The sequence below is a fragment of the Lucilia cuprina genome, chromosome 3, assembly GCF_022045245.1.
Source record: "Lucilia cuprina isolate Lc7/37 chromosome 3, ASM2204524v1, whole genome shotgun sequence".
Taxonomy (NCBI): domain Eukaryota; kingdom Metazoa; phylum Arthropoda; class Insecta; order Diptera; family Calliphoridae; genus Lucilia; species Lucilia cuprina.
The window spans coordinates 10,153,313-10,175,863 of record NC_060951.1 but is presented as its reverse complement, the minus strand read 5'-3'; the positions used below and the strand labels follow the sequence as shown (position 1 = coordinate 10,175,863).

Sequence of the window (22,551 nt, the reverse complement as noted above, 5' to 3'; positions counted from 1 at the left end):
GTTTAATTAATTTTAACTTATTGGCCTCTTATTTTAAATTCTTATGGCAAATATGACTAAAAAAATAGTGTCCATTTTCTGCAGAAAAAACATATGTGGAGACAGGTTTCTATTTAACAGACAATTATACAGATATTTTTCAATATAATAAACTTAAATAAGGCCAATTTCTGAAGAAAAAGTAGAATTGAACCGACAATTTAGCTGCCGCCGTTACTTTCTATAATAAGCCGCCGCCGCTGCCGAAAAATGTTTGCTTCGCCGACATTTTGCGTCAAATGTAATGGAAATAATGTCCCAAAAGAAGTACCTTAACATTCGTCCAATCACAGCTGTTTTTTTTGGCGACGTAAAAAACTATTCAGTGATCTCAATGTCAAATCGCTCAGAGTGCAAATTGGAATATTCAGATTCAAAATTTTAACGTTTTTTTTTCACATATTACCTTCCTTAGGTTAGGTTGATAGGTTGATAGAAGAAATACACCAATATTCACTATGTTTCCTGGACGTAACTAACTTCGACAAATGCCTGACAGTGACAAAGAAAGTGCTACAGAGTTTCACAGTACTCTCCATATGCACTACATTCGTCTGAATTAGCACATAATCCTGTCTGTTCACTCAAGATACGTATTAACAAACTAACTTTAGACTTGCTCATTGTAAAGAGATTTCAGAGAGCTCTTATCAGAGTCTTTGTAGTTCTATAACTCGTTTCATAATATCAGAGTCACCCCGTAGGATCTTTGTAGTTCTATAACTCGTTTCATAATTTCAAGAGGTCTTATGTGATCCTCTCACACATATTTTTAATTCAGCTTTTGTTGCGGTAAATGGTTTTGTTTTTGGATAACTGCATCGAGCTCCTTTATTTCTTTATAAGATCGCCGCATAAGGTTTATCCACAAATATTTTCGACAAAATGGTGAGCACAAGAAAATAATGCCAAAGTGTCCTAGGAGAACTTTTTGAATCTTAGGTACATCCTCTTTTCAATTTAAACTTAAGACTTATGAAGTCCTTATCTTTGTTCTCCACCAAATAACTGCATGTTCCGTTTTCCATTCTGAAAATAAGTCTAGAATTTTATCTCGAGGCGTTAATAACATGATCGACGAATAAGCAAGAACGATATAATAAAACTTTAGGTGGTTCCAGCTCAAGAACGGTGATAAAGACAAGAAGGGTGACAAAAATATCTTTCAATAATTATATTTCATGGATTGGACTATCTAACAAGTTTTTTTTCTTAGACCAGCACTTAGAGAGTGACCCCTACTCATCAAGTACATTGTGCTGGAACTAGGAAAATAGGTTGTGGGCAAGCAGTTTTTATTATAGTATCGATAGAACAGTGAAATAAACCCTACGTTGCGACGGTGCACTAGTGAGTCAATAGAGTTGGATACCCTTCGCGCTCTCTTGAACGTGGTCGAGTATCTCCGGCCCATACATGGTAGTTTTATTCCATTTTCAGTCGGATATAAGTAGTGTAAATAGTAGGAAGACCAGATGGAGTGAAGTATGCCTTAGACCGTTTCAAAAAACCGAGACAGTTGCAAAATGTGTTTAGTCCTTCGGACATCGCATTATATTTTCATGCCCAGAACAACAAGAGTTTCTAATTCCTTAATATTAACACCACCCATAAATATAGATGAACCAACACGTTTATATGTTTAAAAACAACACTGAGATTGCGGGCGTTAAAGTCGACTATGTTATCAGGACCCCATTCAGAGACTTTTATCAAGTCATCCAATTCCGTTCATAATAAATGCCTCTTTTAATGTCGGTGAATTGTTATGTTAGATGTCATACTATGATGATACTAATTCAAGAATATGTTGTTATTTTGGATACTGATTTTTTTAGTTGTGGGGAAAATGGTGCCGTTTCAGTTGCGAGTTATTTAAAATGTTGTGATTTCCTAAAGTTGAAGATACTTTGAGATCGCTTATGACATTGTTAAACTTGATGTGTGGTTATTCTAAAACAAGAATATCAATGTGAGTATCTGTCATAATTACACGGTTGCCTTTTGTATTCACTTGTGACTTCAAAGAAGAACACTCAGTTGAACATTTTTGTACATTTTGTGCCGACGAGAGTCTAATAGGCAGGATGTGACCAACCGTAATGCAAACACTGGCAAGGAGGAGACATCTACCAGCCAGATCAATAGAGAAGAGTAATTCCCACAAACTCTAACCATGCACCTGATTTGTAAAAATTTTCAGAGTCAACCGAACCCAACAAATGCTACGACATGAAGACGTCGCTTAGCTTATCGTTTATGTGTTTCTTGTTGAGATGACAACAGCACGATGAAAATGTCATACTAAATCCGTACTAATCTTCCATGTGGGTGGAGAAGCTTTCAGTTCTATTCTGTGATTATGAAGATCTATCCACGGAAAGTGTCAACTTGACATTTCCCCAATATAAAGTGAAGCCTAGCTATACAAAGGATAAGAGATACCCATTAGTTTCATAGAGTTCCCCAAAACTTGTTGCATTGTACTAATCGTCCATGTGGGTGGAATATTCAGTTCTATTCTGTGATCATGAAGATCTACGAAACGACAGGCAACTACCAAGTGTCAACTTAACACTTTCCCCCCATCAGTTTCAAAGAGTTCCCCAAAACATGTTGCATCGTACATAACCCAGTGACATCAATTTTATATAGAAAAGTATCAAAGCGACATCGAGATATAGTATATATGTACAACGTGCAAACCGAAAGGATCTCTGCAACAACCGGTCTGCATGCTACATATGTTCTCTGTATAACATATGTTCTCTGCTTCTATCCCAAGTCAAATCATTGTAGGAAAGGTTGAGAATAGATTTGACACCACCAGTATGTGATCCAACAGACTACAGGTACTGGTACACATTTTAAACCGATATGTCAAACACTCACACATGGTGAAGATTCATTAAGGAGAAGTAGGCAGTAATGTGCTTATCAAATAATATCTCTTACACAACTAGTTGATAATGATCTAGCGATAGTTTTCTTCATTTTTGGGGGGCGAATAGTGGACAGTCACTAGTCTACGTAGTTATGCGTTAATAATTAACTTTTTTTCCATGATCAGTACGACGTTGATTTGAGCAGAATGGATGTCGTAAAACATTAAGTTGGATGAACAATTAAATGACCATATAAGCAATCCCCCCACCATATTGTGTGTCTACTATTTACATTGTTGCTTTGGATTTACCAATTGCATTCACATGTGCATGCTAACTTGGTCTAATCATGCAGCTATATTACAAATTTTCAACTATTGTCAGTCAGTCAGTGAATTAATGGTAACAATGTCGGTAAATGACTAGAGTATTCAGATTTGTATTTATTTTTAATGTTTAACGCACGTAGACCCAGCAAATCATCAAAACTATAAAATGTTTTTATTATAAATTTGTTGTTAATTTTTTTGTTTTTGTTGTTATTATAATTTTTTTGGTCATTAACATTTTGACATCATTTTTTTGAGCTTGTTGGCCAAATAATATATGGATTTTTTTTTTTTTTATAAAAATTTCATTTTGTTTATTTACTGCTACTTCTTCTATTGGCACTTAAATGTGAGTTGTGTTAGTATTTACTGTCAGGTTTTATGTATTAATCCGAAATGTGTCAAGGTTACTGGGGTTTGTATACATATGATGAGTGCTTGGAGAGCCGGTATTTGGTTGGGTATTTGAATTTGTCTATATGTTGTAATCTTTTTCATCTTTAAATACGTTTTTTTATCGTATCGATTTGTTTTGGATCTAAAAGATGTGATATTATATCATTAGCGGTTTGTTGTTAATCTAATAGTTTATGTTTTGAATTTAAATTTTGCAAAAAAGAAAGAAGGCTCTAATCAATTTGATATTGAAATTTTATATTGTTTGGGAGTGTTAAATTGTTATAATGGAATTTAAATTAACATGACGAATGTGCCATTTACTATGTTGTAGGGCCTTAATTATAATAATTTATCAAAGCTTTATAAGACAATTTTTCATACAACACTTCCGAGCAAGCATTTTTTGAAATTTTAGTTCACGTTCGAGACATTTATGACTCTTCTGCGCGATTAAAATTATCATATATGCTCTCATTTTCTGATCATAAATGATACATTCGTCGGGAAAAAATAGTACTCTACCCGCGATTCTTCTAAATGAGTCATTTATGAGCCCCACTTCTGATCAATTATGACTTATTTTTTAATCTATTTTGAGTCATTAATGAACCAAATAACTGGTCGTTTTTGAGTTGTTCCCAACCCATATTATAGTCATTTTTGAGTCTTTGCTAACTCTTCCAAAAGAGTCTTTTCAAAGCCCCATTTCAAATCAGTTTCGAATCATTTTTGAATCGTTTTTGATTCGTTTTAAGGTGTAAGTGTTGCTATTTCATTACAAACAAAAACAATTACATAAGAAACAATTTTAGATCTTCCAACTGCTTGAAATATGACCACAAAATATGTTTTTAAAACCATCATATTTTAAACAGCAAGATAATCAATTTATGATTGCTATACATTTTGTTATTGTTTTTCAAATATTCAGTTTTCAATCATATATCTTGATCATTTTCTAGTAATTTTTTAAACACTCAACTTATTAATCACTATTAGCTCATCAAAAGGAGGCAAAAATGACACATTTTACTGATCATCCAACAATCATCCGAATGCTAGCTGGGTTGTTCTATAAAAACCTTTGATAAATTATTATGAATAAGATAGAAAATATTTATGTAAACATTTCAAATCTAAGCGTCTTATTCAACAAATTTTATCAAAGGCTCATAAATCAAATGTTTATATAAAATCTGTTGTATTAACCTCTGATAAATGTTCATGAATAATGCAGCAAATGTCCACCAGTCTATTAAAGACTATATTTTGGATATATTTTCAGACAAACTTCCTTCTTAGGAGAATTTTCTAATTGATTCTATAGTAGAGATAGTTTCGCATAAATTTTCTTTTCTAGATTTAGAGAACATTGAGGTTTTTTTGGATCACCTCCGCTATGGTCATCTAGCAGTTTGACGATAACCTCCTCCAGTCTTTTAAATGACACCTTCCCCTTCTCTTTCTACTGGCGACTAAGTGATTTCCTTCTAGATTTTGAGAAGTTGACACCACGACGTTGGTTATAGTGGCAGTCTTTTAATTGGCTTCTTCCGCTTCTCTTTCTACTGGCGACTAAGTGATTTCCTTCTAGATTTTTGAGGGGATGACACCTCGACGTTAGACGTCGGTGCTTCTTTTAACAAATCTTTACCGATTTTGGAAAGGGCAAAAATGTCTAGGTGCTTTACGTAAACATCTGCTTTGACGGGCTTGTTTCACGGTGATCTTTTTCAATACTGTGTAGACTTGGGAACGATCTATTACGCACCCCTGAATCCTTCTATGAAGAACTCGGTTTTCAATCTTTGTACATCATTGTGTCAGCCCATTTACGTGGACTTTGCTAAAGTACTAGATCTATCTAATCTATTGTCAAAGTAGCCATGTTGCGAAATGGTAGGCATCTTGGGATCAATCCCAATGAATAACCCGACAAGAAAAAAGCAAACACTGGTCTAAAATCAATAGTATTGGCGACCCCAACATAAGGTGAAATGAATATAACGTCTATACCGCCCTTTTGATGACATGAAAGATTGAATTTAAGCCCACCATAAACTAATGACCCGTTCCAGTGCATTCCTAATCCTCTTAAAGCCCGCACACTCACACTACTGACATGGCCCTTTTGCTTTAGTAACAGAACATACGGTGAAATCAATCCAACGGCTCTACCGGAAGGTCAGCACCCTTTTGATGTCATGAAAGATTGCATTCTCAGGAATGCAATCCCCGTCAACTAATGAACCATTCCAGTGCATTCCTGTTGCTTTAGCAACAGCACCTATATAAGTACTTGGTAGTCCGAAATATCTAGCCTCTTAATCCTTCTTTATGTCGTGATAATATAATAAAGGACGTAGAAAATACCAAAGTCAATTCAAACTCAGAACAGAACCAGAGAACTTCTTTGAAGTTAGAGGTATACTAAATCAATACTAGTTCCTGTAGAGCAAGGAGACTTTCCCGACCATTCACCAACTTACACCAATTCCATTCTCATTCTTTGTGTGTTCGTATTGTCACTTTCTTGTTCTTCAGGGTGCCAGTACATTGGTGAAATGTCAATCTCATGAACATTACACACTTATGTTGAACTGGCAGTTCTTTGTTGTTGGCTCTTTGCAGTGATTGCGTGGTTCACTATCGTTTTATTGACCAGATAAGCAGAGGTCGTCTCGGTGTCTTCTTTTAGCAACTTTGTCGGATCTTTTCACTTTTCTTCGTCTAATATCTTTCTTCTCTTTTTGTACATTCATACCATTACCTTTGACCTATTCCACATAGCAGAGATCATCCCGGTGTCGTCTCTTGGCAACTTTGATGGGTTTTTCTTTTTTGTTTAGTTTCTGCTTTCTCATTTTAATTAGTTCGAGGTATATTGCATAACAGAGATCGTCCCGGTGTCTTCTCTTGGCAATTTTGTCGGCTGTTTTCCTTTTTCATCATTCAGTTTCTGTTGTTATCCTTACCAGCAGGACTCTGACTTCAGATTCCTTTGAGTGAGGTATTGTATAGCTTCGAATGTATATTAGAAGAGGTGAGCTCTTTTTCCTCTTAAATTTTTTCATAGTTGCCTCAGCTATTATGTAAGAATTGTATTTTTTTCTTTGGAGTCTTAAGAAATTGTCTCACTATCATTTCCTACAGTATCTTTCTCAATAAACTCCACTGTGCTCTAGAGAGTCAGGTAGTTTAGGTATGCTCTCTTTCCATTTTTAAGATTTGCTTTGGTATATAGATAAATAGCTAAGAGCTTTCCCCGATTCCGTCCTTGTCTTTCACCTTTTTGTTTTGGCAATAGCTTGCTGTAGCCTTGACGCTTTGTCCTTCACGAAGGCTAAGGTATCTACCTTCGTAGCAGTGTTTTGCTCATCATTGCATTGTAATGACACATGACTTACAAGCAGATCAAGACTTGTCAACGGTACTGGGCTGTTTAGGTCCTGCAATGTAACTTATATATTATTTTTTTATTTCCTCGAGATATATAAGATCCTCAGATAGAAAATTTGAAATGAATTTTGAATGTGGAGATCTACATCTACCACAGTGGTCTTCGGTAGATTAGTGGTTATTGTTCTAGCCTGGTAGACCGATGGTGGTGGGTTCGATTCCCACCTAAGGCACTGGTTATGGAGAGCACAACAGTCCATGTAGAGGCCTAGATGTATTTTTTCGGATTTGATGTATATAAGACAGATGGGGATCCAGCTCAAAATTATGGTGGAATTTTGTTTTTTCTACTTATATTATTTTTTTTTCTTTTTCATCATTTTTATATTTCGTAGAGTTCAAACTAACTTTTTTCGTTTCTAAATTTTCGAGGCTTAATTTTCTCCTTTAATATAATTTTGGAAAAATGTTCTATTTATAGAACATTTCCTATAAATGTCCCTTCTTCAGAAGATTCCTTAGATATATACTAACTAAAGGAAAATTTCATCTAATAAAACTTTGAAAACTTATCACCCTACCTTTGTAAAAACTAATTTAGTCTTGACCACTTGTTGCCAATTAAAGTTTTTTATTTGACACTTAATAATTAAACGAGTTCAAAAACGTTTATTTTTTAAAAACTTAACTAGACAATAAAGTAAGAAATATTAAAATAATTAAAGACACAAAATAGTATTTTAATGTTTTAAGCGACAATTTCAGTTTTTTTAAGGTTCATTTAATTTTCAAATATTATTGTAATTTATGTACATGAAAAGCAATAAAATATCAGTTTTTATATTGTTAAAATATGAATAAGTCATAAGGCTCCTAGGTAATGCCTGAAATGTCTTTTTTATGATTATTAGGTTTTACTTTTTGTGCACAAAACTGTCATAAATCAAATGAATCTGAGTTTTTCAAAAACGGTCCTAACAAACTAAACGCTCAATCTATATGAAATTTATATATGAAATAACTTTCTATGTAATTGTTTCCTTTTTCCCTTTATCTAGTTTTGAAAATCTCATTGTTTCTTTTTTTTTTCTTCAAAGAAATTGTTATTTTCCTTAATTTCATATTTCTATATTTATTTTTAGTGCTTTTTATGATGAAAACTGTTTTTTATTTGATTTTATTAAGGAAAAAATATTAAATACATTTTACTGTTGACTCTGGGGCTTTTAAAATAAAGCTGTTAGTTAGCTAAAGTTTTTGCTAGAAGATGTTGCTAACAAAAGTAGAAAATACAATTTAATTAAAAAATTATGCAGGTCACTGTAATTGTAAAAAGTTTTAGTTTTTGTTAATAATACATTCACTTTTGAGAAAATCACCTTTAAAATATTGCAATATTGAAACGTTGATTGTAGATTCTTTCAAAAGCTCCTATAAGCAGACTATCGCTTACTAATTTGCTTAGAGGTAATGCAATGTTGTTAATCTTTAAGGAAATGCTCTATTCCGTTATTTTGTTCAGTATAAAACATTTAGATTTTTCTCCTTTATATATATTTGCTAAAGTCTTCTTTTCGATGTAGTTTGCGCTCTTTTTATCCTTTAAATATCATCGAACTTATTATCTCAAAACTTCGTCAACTGCATCTATAAAATATTCTCTCCAAAACCTGCAATCTGTCTTTATAAAAGTTTATGAATAAGACCCTGAAGTATAATACAATTTATAACTAGCTTTAATAAATTAAATGCTAGAGTTAAGCTCTTTTCCCCAATTATCGACGATTCTTTTATCTCAAAAGATCCTTTTGCTTCGCCAACTGAATCCTCTTTTCCCTAGATACCTTATTTTTACTTGATTCAGAGCCCTTACTAATACTTGATATTTGTCACTGACCTTTCGCATTATGGCCTCCGATAGGTTAGTGGTTAGTGTTCTAGTCTGGTAGACCGGAGGTGGTGGGTTTGATTCCCACCCGTGGCACTGGTTACGCACAACAGGCCCGATATAGGCTTAGGTGTATTTCTTCGGATTTGATGTATATACATCCTCCTTTCAAACTAACTAACTAACTAACTAACTAACTAACTAACTAACTAACTAACTAACTAACTACCTAACTAACTATCCTTTCGCATTACAAGAGTCTTTAACTTAGTGATCGTAATTAACCCGTTAGACATTATTGGTCCTCAATTTTGACTAAACTTCGATAAAACTTTCGATAACCTTTCGCTTTTAGTAATTAAGCAGCCACGAGTAAGTCTTTCCTTTAAAGCGATTTCCTCGTTCTGCAGTTAGGTAACAAGTACTTCTCCCGATGCTGAAATAATGGAATTGGTGATCAGTTGTGATCTTTCAATCGCTTTCCGAGTGCAATAATTAGGAAGCTACCACGATTATGGCTTAATTTCGAAGAGTCTTCGAATTGTAGGTCTTAGGTTTAAACATATTTTCGTACCAGATCTCTAGAATTCATTTCTTCGATTCCATCGATTTCCTCGTTCTGTATGCAGAAAATAAGTACTTCCCTAGATCGAGTCCTCGGCCTCTACTTTGGTAGACCGGAGGTGGTGGGTATATATACATATATTAATTATCAACAACCATGATCAAGCTTTCATGTTTCTTTATCACTTCCACTGAATGTACCTATTATACTTTATATCCGAATGAAACTCCATAAAAACCAAAAGCGGCATCTTGTAGCTTTACCACCATCAACTTGAGCGTTGGTCTAACAGAGATTCGCTCTAACAATTACACAATTATCTAATCAGGATCACGTTCTTTCGCCGATATGACTGGGATTGATCTTGTTGTGTGATATATCTAAGATGTATCGAGAGAGGTGTATCTGACTATACGAAAGAATCTGTCCCAATCTAATGATGACTTTTCAACATTTCTATCAAATGTGTTTAACTTGGAAAATTGGTTACACTACTGGAATCAAGTGTAGCCGAAGTTACATCGTTTTGACAAGACCACACCACCCGTTAGATGTATCTTATTATAATGTACAGTGTAGCATTAGATCCAACATTTAGCTGTAGCATAACTCAGTATGTTATTAAGTGAGGGTAATGAAGACTATTTCTAGTTTTAGTCCCAAGCGGTTATTATTATCGATAAATCCCATTTATTTGGAGTAATAAGTTTTATAGCATGGTTTTTCATCGAACGTTTGCCTCTCTGCAAGAGTCCAGGATTGTGCACTCGTTTTAAGAATAATAGATAAAGAACTGATGTAGAGCGAAGAGAGATTCTTATTCCAAATTCATCGAAGAAATCTGTATAGTTCCTCTTGTAAAATTTACTTCTTTTGCCTGCACCACTCGCATCAGGAAAAAACTTTGGCTACGAAGATTCTTTGATTTAAGCCCGAGGTCAGAAGATATGTTCAACATCCAGTATGAAGTTTGATAATATTAGATCCCAGCAAAAAACATACTTTTCAATGACTATTACATATCGCCTGGGTTTTAGAGAAGTAGTCTAATAAGATCTTACTAATAATGTGTTATATAAATACTTTCTAATTTATTAGTCTTATTGTCTGTAAAGTTCTAGACGTACGTTTTTTCATGTTATATACAATGACTATTGTTTCTAATTACTTGTAAGCGCTTGTGGTAAGTACTTGCCTCCAATGACATGATTGTATTAAAATAATAACTTAAATTTTTAACATGTTAAGGCCTTACATGGTAATGGTAAAGGTTTTTGCTGAAGGACCATTTGCTCAAAGAAAGCAAGAGGTGTTGTATGCAGAGATACAAGCCGATGCAAAATGATCGGTTGTGGCGGCATAACCATTTTAGATCGGCGGCGGCGGCTTATTATAGAAAATATCGGTGGCAGCTAAATTGTCGGCTCAATTTACCTTTTTCTTCAGAAATTGACCTTATAAACGTTTATTATATTGAAAAATCTCTGTATAATAGTCTGTTATATGGAAACTTGTCTCTAAATAAGGTATTTCTTCAGAAAATAGACATTTACAGTAGGTATCACTATTTTAATATTAGCCCAATATTGTGTGGCAACTTTTTTCAATTTGCAATAAGAATTTAAAATAGTGGCAACTCCGTTCAAATTGGTGAAATTATTTTCCGAAATACATGTGTGGTTCTAATCTTTATCAGCGGCTACGTTTAAGCCGGCTTAGCTTTTAAGCCGAAAGAAGTCGGCGGTGGCGCGGCTTGCAAAATATTACCGGCGGCCAGCCGCCGCCGATTTAAGCCGTTTCGGCTTGTATCTCTGATTGTATCATCCCATGTTTACCATTTCTAATAGAATATGTAAATGAGTAATCATGATGAATCCTGTTGCCAATTATCTTATCGCTGCGACCATTTGCTAAAAATGGATCGACAAATTTATAATAAATAGAACAGATTGTTACATATAATATTAATTTCGATATATTTTTTGAAGTCATTATATCGAATAAAAACGTTTTTATTAAAATGTCTTCACCTGTTCCAAGAGAAACGTACGTGACATACCAAAAGTGGCAGTTTTTTTATTAAAATAAATGTGCGAACAACAAAATAAATATCTGCAAAATACATTAATAATAGTAAATAAACAATATAATCATAAAACTCATTCATTTATTACAAAATTATCCAAAAGCAAATTTAAAATAAATGTAAAAAATCATGCGAATCTACAAATAAAAACAGTTTTAAACATAATTTCTCAATCAATGTTTCAAACACTTTTTTGCTTTTTTCAGTTTTTATAAAACTAAACGAAAAAAGTTGGAATTGAAGTTCCAATTCACAAACTATTTTATTACAAATATTTGCTAACAAAAATTTAACAAAACAACAACACAATTATTGCGTTATTGAAGCCAGAGTTTAACGGCAGCTTAACCGATCATTCATTCAGTTGTCTTGTTGCTTTACAGTTGTTGGCCAAAAGAAAAAAAAAATAATCAAATATTTATAGTTTTTATTGTTGTATAGAAATTTTAAAATATTTTATTTTAATAGTTTTATGTGTATGTGTATTTAATTTAAAATTTTTTTTGGCCAAATTATAACAATACTTAACCACAAATCCAACTCTGGAGTTTTGTTTTTTTTTACCACAATTATTACGAGTCCATTAAAATGTAGTTGTGCTATTTATCACGTACTCTTATTTCATTATGATCAAAATAGTAGTTTTAGGAGAAGGTGTAAATATTTGTGTTAGTTGTTTTTTCTCAATTTGTTTCATTTAAATTATATTAATTTCAAAAGTTAAAATAATAGCCGGCATCGTATTGAAGAGTTAACAATTGTAATTTACCTTCTTTTTTTTCTTTAGCCATTTGTAATTTATCACTAGCCCAAGTTTATTAACCCATATTTGTATTTGAAATATACATTTATCATTGTCACACTTAAAGCCAAATTATAAAAATTGCAAAGACATTTTAAAGAGATGAAAAGTGTGTACACGAATTAAAATTAAAAATTAAAATTATTGACACCGGCGGCTTTTTATTAAATGTACCGGCGGCGACTTTAATATCGGCTAAATCTATGCTAAAAATTTGTTTTCATTTTCAGAATATTGAAAATTTACAGAAAATATTTTTATATTAGTTTATTAGATAGAAAAGTATCTCTATATAAGTATTTTCTTTAGAAAATGGTCATTATTACAATTATTTATATGAAAACTTGACTCTTAACAGTTCTTAACACTTTAAGCTTGTGACAACAATATGATTGCCACAACTATTTGTGATTTATCTGTACAAATTGGCAACTTAGTTTAAATCATTTATAAACAATATAAAATTTAAGACGGCGGTTATTAAAACTTGGACGGCGACCAGCTGCAGCCGATTAAAGACGAGTCAGCTTGTATCTCTGTCTCTTAACTAGATTTACCGATGCATCAATAACAGTAGAAGAAGTCAGCAAATAGAACAGTATTTATTCTAACTCCTTGCACCCAATCGAACAGCATTCATTCTAGCGGAATTTGGTAAAGTTTTCAAAGAGTTCCTATCCTATCCAATGCATACATCATCAAGACTAGTAGTTGTATATTTTTGGTAAATGAACATAATATGATGTTGTAACTCTTTTCAATTTCTCTGTAAAAAGTTGCAAGTCAATTGAAATTATATAAAATAAAAGTTTCTTAGTCGGCGGCTTGTCGATTAAAGGCAAGTAGGCTTGTATCTCTGCCTCTTAACTTGACTTATCAAACAGTATTCATTCTAGCTGACTTTGGTAGACTAGGATCTATAGGCACTGGAGTCTTTTGTAAGGAAGCTGGATTTCTCCATCTTTCTAACCGTTGTCGTGTTTGCAAGGCTGAAATATTTTTGATAATGTCAGAAGTATGATTTAAATATTCGGAACTATTGAATATGAAGTCTGTAAAAAGTGGCAACTCAATTTAAATTTAAAGAAAAAAATTTTTTGTTGGCGGCTTACGAAAACTTTGTCGGCGTCCAGCGGCCACCGATTTAAAACAAGTCGTCTTGTATAACAGTAAATGAAGTCACCAAATCAAACAGTATTTATTCTAACTCCTTTTACCAAATCAAATTAATAATTACTGTTACAGTTGCAAAGACAGTAAAAAGAAACTGACGTCAAGAGAAACACATTCCCCGACAATTTATACCCAACCTTGGTTAGTTATATTGGATGATTCTTTCTTCAAAGGATGAAAATAGATGGAAGACCCTAGACACATGTAAAGGGGCTAAGTTATTGCGGACCTCCTTCAATTGGAAACGCACAAGACACTTTTTAAACTCAAGTAGGCGTGATATATCAATCGGCTGATAGCAGTAATACTAGGACACTGTGTAATAGTCAAACATTCAAGTCGGCTTGGCCTCTTAAACCATCACTGTTGCATTTGCAAAGAGAGAGAAAAGAATGAAATGGTCTTCCATCTTCTCTGTAAAGGTTCTGCCCTTCTATCTTGCTTCAAATCTAACCTTGGTGCGATATCTCAGTCTAAGCTTAAGATTTTTCACAGCTACAGGCTGGATCTAAAACTATAAAAATTCACATGTGACAAGTGGGCGGTCCGTTAAAAACAAAGCCTCTTCGACTCGTGATAATTTGCACGCACGCTAACCAACCATTCCAAGTTATTGGTGATGAGTGAAGAGGCTCTGTAAAAAACGAAATCCTTTTGAATCTACTTAACTGTTTGCCCGCTGTAAACTATCACGTTTATTCTAGGTCCCTTTATAAAACTCCGAAAGACAAACGATTGTATTCCCCCAATACCAACACCTCAGATTTGTCCGATAACAGATATATTACACTATATATACTTTATCATCCAAACAAGATATTTGATCAGTCAGTCTACGTTCCCTATCCAAAATTTACTCATAATATGCACTTTCGGGAACGTTGTGAAATATCGGATTCTTACAATCTTCTTTTAAAAACGTGTGTGATCCCGAATCTAAGCACAATGATTTTAATTTAACAGGGATATATTATTATGATATGAATAATAGTAGGATAATTACAGAAACCACCTTTTAAATGCCAGATTGATTAAACGATTTTGATGAATTTGCATTTTTAAATATGAACTATATAGAAAATTAAAACTGATGCAAACGTTTTACTGTCAGAGATACCAGTCGTTGCTAAATGCTCAACGGCGGCATAATCGTGTTTGTTCGACGGCGATGCCTTGCTATTTAACAGCTGTAGGATATATTTCTGATTGTTCTATTATATTTGAAGTGTATACTTATTACCAAGATATTGTAAATTTATTACAGGTTTCTTATTAAGCTTCAACTTGAAATTATTTGCTTTAAATACTCTTAAAAACATTTTCCTCATTATATCTACAACTCATATTATTAGAAAACAATCTTCACAACAAACTAATTTCATTTCATAATCTTGATTTCAATTTAATCTCAAATATAATCCATTAAATACCAAACAACTAACAAATTTCACCTTTCTTTATTTAGTGAGGCGTTACAAAACTATTAATCCTCTAGCTTTTTGTTACGTTTCATCAAATTTTGGTACTAGTGGTCTATTTAGCTTAGAAAAAAAAAAACATTATTTCCATTTGCCCAACTTGTCACGTTGAATTTCCGTAAATGATTTTCACATTTAAAGCGCAAAAGCCAAAATGTCAAATTAATTTTCAATGTAACGGGGAAGTGAGTGTAAGTTGTATTTTTCTACTGGTTAGCTATAGATCATTATGATCGTTATGTGAAAATTGTTAAAAGTAAAATGTTGATAATGGATTTAAAAGTTTCTGTAATAAAAAGTTTTAATTGGGAATGAAGGTAAAAAGGACTAATCTTAAGAGTTTAATAAACAAAATCTTTAAAGAGTACTTTTAATATTAGAATTGCTTTTGAAAGATCTAGAATTGTAATCTTTTTTAAATATCAATTACCGTTATTAATCATAATTTCAACTCCTTCTCTTTTCAGGTAATGAAACCAATTTGAAATTTTATTTTAAATTTAAACACTCGAGGTGAGAAAAAACTATAATATTACAATATTATTTTCTAAACAATGGACACATAAATTTTAAAATCGGTTTAATTGTAATTCCAAACGTTTTATTATGTATTACACTACACAGAAAGAAAAAACTGTATTAGTTCCACGAACAGTTTTGAAACACATTTTATTTTCCAATACGAGTTCTAGTTTGAGTTGAGAACAATGATTTTTATTTGAAATTGTCACCTTTAAAACTGGTTCTGGTTAAGTGTTATAGAGTTAACACTTTGGAATGGTGCTAGAACTAGTTCTTCAATAAATGATCCTTCTTCGAATTTATCAGATTCTAAACTAGTTCCAAGAAAGATTTAGATCACCTATACGCTTTATTTCCTTACTCATATAGATAGATATTTAGATAGATAGATAGATAGATAGATAGATAGATAGATAGATAGATAGATAGATAGATAGATAGATAGATAGATAGATAGATAGATAGATAGATAGATAGATAGATAGATAGATAGATAGATAGATAGATAGATAGATAGATAGATAGATAGATAGATAGATAGATAGATAGATAGATAGATAGATAGATAGATAGATAGATAGATAGATAGATAGATAGATAGATATATAGATAGCAATAGTCCATGGTGCATTTGCCTAGAACTTTTTTCTATGGCTTAGCACTTCCTTTCTACAATCAAGTACAAGTCGAGCTTAAATTAAACCCATAATCTTTTCTTTTCAATATTATTTCAAACGCGTTTGAGCTTAAGCCTAAAAAAGCTAAAATTATGCGTTTTCCTTTTTAAAGAATTGATACTTGAATCAAGTATCTTATCTAATAAAAATACTCGAATTATTCAACTTTTTCTCTTGATGCATTAAAATCCCTAAAAGCCATTAAAACAGGTAGTTTTTTTGCCGTAAAAATAACAACACTATTTTTTTATGCCCCGATACAATCATTTTTAATGAAAGTGGGTGAGCGAAATGAAAATTAAAACAGCAACTACAACAATTACATATAGGTATGTACTATATATAGAGACATAATATCATAGACCTACACTACCGGTACTGTCTTGACATGTGACAACTTAATGACATGTAAACAAAGTTTAAATAAAAATTTAAAACAAAAAAGTAAAATTAATTATGACGGCCTCAACATTTACGCCGGGGACTAGCGAGACACTCTCAAGTATAATAATGTCATAAACTAAATGAAATTTTAGTTTTAGTTTTAAAACGATTACCACACCATCAACCAAAAACAAAATAATGCAAATTCAACTAATTACTCAATAATACATACACCTTTCATAAAACCGTGTAATATATCTTTCTACTATCTTTACGATAGATAATTATAGTATTTTTGCAAAACATTCAAATTTATAATAATTTTTAAGATAAACTACGTAGTTGAGGGTTTTTTAGATACTTTTTTCTTGCAAATAAAATTTATGTGTAAAAAATAGTGATAAGTTGCATTGCACATAAAACATCATCATTGATCAAATTTTGGCTTTAGGTTTGTAGTGTCGGAAAACACACACCTTGTTAGCACACATTCGTCGTAATAGTACTACAAGATATTCGTAATGTGCAGATTTTTTTCTTATATATTATGTCTATTATGGAACTTAGTTGGGATTAGAAATGTTGTTTTTTGCTTTTGCTATCACATTCACTTCCCTGGGAAGGTTTTAGGGTTTTGGACAAACAATGTAATGTTTTTAGTTTCGCTTCTATATAGGTGCCACTATGGCACTTGTTTGGTGTTGCAGGTGAACTACACAAGCATGTCGCATAAGTGTTATGCGACATGCTTGCAATCATATGTTCACTACTCGTCCGAAGTCTTAACGAAGAGGGCAATAGTAGACCAATCACTTTTTTGTGTCGTATGTTTTTCTCTTATGAATGTGTCGTATAAATGAGATGTCTGCTGTGTTGTCTGATGATGGATGAAAGTGATAATATGAAATTTTCCATCCTTGTCCAGATGTGTTCAGAGTATATTCTCTTCATATCAGAATTACCACAGTGTGTCCCTGTGAGTAAGAACAAAGTCTCGCCTTTTTTGATGGATTGGTACTTCGGTCTACTAGTTACATCTCTAATTGCTGTTGTCAAATCAACAGATGCCATCCCATCTGCGTGGTTGTAAACGAAAGTCATGTTTTACATCTCGGAATTTAAGGAACGGGGCAGAAATGGACCTAGATTAGATAGCTCAAGTACTTGAGCAAAGTGCTTGTACATGGACCGGCTCAATCCATGTACAAAAATTGCAACCTGCGTTTAAGATACACAAAGGGTCAGTGGTGAGTTGTTTACTTTTTACTCACCCAGTGATTGAATAAAGTACCGCCATGGGATAGGGCATCGTGCTAATGGAAGGAAGCTTGGGGTAATTATTCTGAAAAAAGCAAAACCATTAGATACGGCGAGAGCAGAATTAAAAATATCCTATGAAATGACCCTAACAAAGGGCAGTCTTCTCACCCTCAAAATTAGGAAGTCTGAGGTTAATATGGTGGTGCATAGTCTGAGGTTTACGGACCCAGCTATAGCAAATAGGTCATGCGGTTTCAGACGAATGTAGAGAGGACGGTGAAACTCTGGGGAACATTCTTAGCCATTGTCTGGCTTTAGACAAAATTAGATTGAAATAACTTGCGAGTGGTATTATTCTCAATATAACATCCCTCATGAACACTGATCCATATTCCAGGAAAATTAGTTTTTTTTGAACATCGGATGATAATACATTCCTTGAATACTATATTAAGTATTTGTTTTCAACAACAAACTTTTCCTATGCACAACAAGCCCTATAGTGACCTATGTGCATTTCTTCGGATTTGATGTAGATATGTACATATTCCTATTAACCTAACTTAAGAATAAAAGTTCCGTAAGGCTTTACATGAGCACCTGTCATGAAGATCTAAGATCATGGTGGTCTTTTTCAACCACAGAATTAGCAAGGAGTGACTCACCACCATTCCCTTGTAAGCGATGCCAATTTACGCTACTCATTACAGTGGCGTTGGACAATGCTAATCAAGCTTCAAACTAAATGTAAAGCCTTCATCAACAACTTATAAACAATCGTGGATACGACATCAGCACCTAGAGACGTAGTTGGTAGACTATTAAGTTAGCTGGTAACTCATTGCAGTATCGTTGAACATTGTTAACCAATTGTCAGACTAAATCTGAAGCCTTCATCGACAACCTATAAACAATCGCTGATACGGAAACAACACCTAGAGACGCATTTGATACGATCTCTATCTGTAGGGTTCTGGTGTCTGCAACAGCACCGGAAACTTTTCACAAATTGCTTCAATATTTTTATCTTAAGCACGTTGTGAATCCCTAAGGAACCGCAGCAAGTTCGAGACGAATGCTTCGGGCAACTGGCTCCCTTTCTTATCATCTAATATATATAGGTTTTTTGTCGACATTGCTAGTTAAATAGCCAAAAGGAGTCTAGTCGTTTGCTGACTAGACCGATTCTCAAGTCTCGATGAACCTTACAATTTGAGTCTCAGCCCCTTAAGTTTAGCATTATAGCCAGACTAGCCTGACTGACTGACCTGTAATAATCTGATAATTACTTCAGTTGCCATTGTTTATAGCCTTCTTTTTAGGTTCTCCAGTGATGATCAAACATAGTAAACATGCAAACTTCACCAATATTGTAATTAGATCCCCCATCACACATTCATCACCTTTTACTACACGCCTCTGACATAATAAAAAAATAATAAAAAAAATTTGACATTCTTTTTTATTTTATGACATTGGTCACACTTTACTTAATGTAAAGAAAGATTTTAAAAACAGTTAAGTAATACGGCTCGTAATGGTATTTACTATTACCTGTATATTTTGTTTATATTTCTTTTATTTGAATTTCTTACAAAAAAAAACCAAAAGAAGAAAAACAAACATTTAACACCAATTTACAAGTTGACAGTAGTATTACGTTTCAGTTTATTTTTGACATTTATTTTGTTTTTACGATTTATAAAACCTGATAAAATATTATAATTGTACTATGATTGATAAGTGTATGAATGAAATGAGTGCAAATTTTTGGTTGTAATTGTTTGCAAGTTGATATTTCGCTTTTCTTTTGTTGACATTTTAGTGGAAATGACAAAGTATATTTTTAGGCGGCTATTTTAAGTACGTAATTGCAAACGTAAGTAATGAATGTAATTGAAGTTATTAAATAAAATTTTATTAAATAATTTAAAAACCAAAGAAAGTGGTTTAATGCTTAAAAAAATACAGAACCACAAACTTTAGATTTGAATATCGAATATAAGCAAAAGTATTATATTTAAAAATATTTTGTGTGGGCTCCTTCTAAAGAATTCTCCAGGTCCATGTGGCTTATCTATCACTGTTCTTTAGATATATTCTTTCTCTCTTGCACGTCTTTTAGAATTTCTTTCTTTACAATGTTAGACCTCGTTCACACTAGAAAACTTTTGTTGAGAAACTTTTTCTTAATTTTCTTTTGAAGTTTCCTTAATGTCCACACATAGAAACTTTTGTTTCAGAAACTACGTGTTAATTGCATTGATTTTGTTTGTACGAGTGAGAAGGATAATAAAACAAAACAAGTTTCCGAGAACGGGAAACGGGAAACACCGCGAGAGAGATGAATGATATTCTTTTTCTTTCTCTTTCTCTCTCATGCAAAATCAAAAGTTTCCCAAAAGTTTCCTAGTGCGGACCGGCAGTTAGTAACAAACGTCCAACTGATTGTTAAAAAAGGTGGTTTATCTAACCCGCGCGTTTTACACTTTCTCGTATTCTACGCATCTGTTTAACAAATAGCATTAATGTAATTGTTTACAAATAGAAAGCGTAGAATGTCTCGAAGAATGCTTAAAGAAGCGGCTTATGAACATGTCAGCGTCACATGAAATTGGAAGCGTAAACTGCGAAGTATGTATGGAAAGCACGAAATGCTTTAACGCGAAGACGCATAGATTGGACTGCTAGCTTCAATATTTTAAAACCATTTGATCTGGGGTAACATGAAGATCGTCTAGTGTTAGGATCAAATTTTCCTTTTATTCCATGCTTTCTATACGGGTATAGGTTCAGTTCAAATAATATGTGTTTTGTATTCAGGTCTTCCTTGGGACTCCGTTTTCTCTTTAACACCCTTTTAAATTTTCGTAAACGATCTTCAATCTATCATCTCCAATTCGATTTATTCCTTCGCGGACAACTGTTACGTACTTTCTCTACAGTCATTCTATAAGTGTAGTAATACATGGGTTTACTTCAAATAATTGTAGTTTTTTCCATTTATATGAACAATCTTTTCTGTACCACAACTAAACCAATTTATTACTTCGCGAACGACGCGATTCCTAACTTAACATACAATTCTCTTTTCCATTTATATGAACCATTTTTTCTGTACCACATCTAATCCAATTCATTATTTCGCGGACGACGCGATTCAGAATTTAATATGACAGACTGGCGTTGAGGCACAACTTAATGATGATAATTAATGTAATCAGTTCCTTACAAACGTCTTTAGACACCACTTTTGCAGAAACCAGACATGTAAAATTCAGTACATTAGTACTTATCTTAAGTGCCACTTTTATTACTAAAAGTACCGTAGTACCCTGACGATATATTAAGTACATTCGATTGATTCGTCAATAGAATAAAAAAGATATAGTCCGCAGGACTAGAATAGTTCATAGTCAAGACAAAAGTTAAGATATTACACGAGTCAATAGACAATTCCATAGGCTAGTTATAAACAAGTAAATAGACTATGCTATAGACTAGTCGAAAGACTATACATCAGACAGTAGGCATGCACATATACTAGTCTATAGACTAGTCAATAGACATGTCCAGGGAATGTAATAGACTAGTCGAAAGACTATAGATCAGTCAATAGGCATGCACATGTACTAGTCTATAGACTAGTCAATAGACATGTCCAGGGAATGTAATAGACTAGTCGAAAGACTATAGATCAGTCAATAGGCATGCACATGTACTAGTCTATAGACATGTACATAGAATATTCCATATTTAAGTCAACAGACTAATCTATAGGCCAGTCAAGAGTCTAGTCCACAGATTAATCTATAGACTATTCAATACTCACTAATATACTATCTAATAGACTCTTCCACAGACTAGTCAATAGACTAGTCCACAGTATAGTCTAGTTATAAACAAGCAAATAGACTATGCTATAGACTAGTCGAAAGGCTATAGATCAATCACTAGGCATGCACGTATACTAGTCTATGGAGTAGTCAATAGGCTATATAAAAGACTAGCCAATAGCCTATTCCATATTCAAGTCGACAGACTAATCTAGAGTCTAGTCCAGAGTTTAATCTATAGACTATTTAATACTCACTAATAAACTATCTAACAGACTCCTCTTCCATAGACTAGTCCATAGTATAGTCAATAAAGTATTTCATAGGTTAGTCCACAGTTCAAAGACTAGTCAATAGACTATTCTTCTATCTAGTACTATTTTGCAATTTAAATTTTCCATGCCTGGTTTGAACAATAATTCATCTAATATCCTTTCTTAACGGTCTCCAATCTACTTTTACTTTATCGTCAAATATGTGATTAATATTCTTGTAAGAAAAAATTCGGAAAGATGACTTTGTAAATAAAGGTCGTAATGATGATTTTGTTAACAAAAGTCCTTTAATTGACTTTGAAAATATGAGACGAAAAAGTCGAGAAGTTCACATTTCAAAAAATTACAAAAACCGAACTTTTGAACTAGAACCCATCTATAGTCAAGAATGTAGTCCACAGACTAATCTATAGACTAGTCCATATATAAGTCAATTGAATAGATAATAAACTATAGAATATCCTCTTACATAGACTACTCACTTGATTAGTCCATAGTATTATTAAGAAACTAGTTCATAGGTTAGTCCACAGTTCAATGATAATAGCAAAAGA

At 33.0% G+C, this 22,551-nt stretch overlaps 1 protein-coding gene across 2 annotated transcripts in view; it reads left to right on the top strand.

The window, feature by feature from the left end:
• Positions 1-22,551, top strand: part of LOC111681149 (flotillin-2) — a 347,120-nt gene that overhangs the window by 133,005 nt on the left and 191,564 nt on the right. The gene's annotated exons all lie outside the window — the stretch shown is intronic.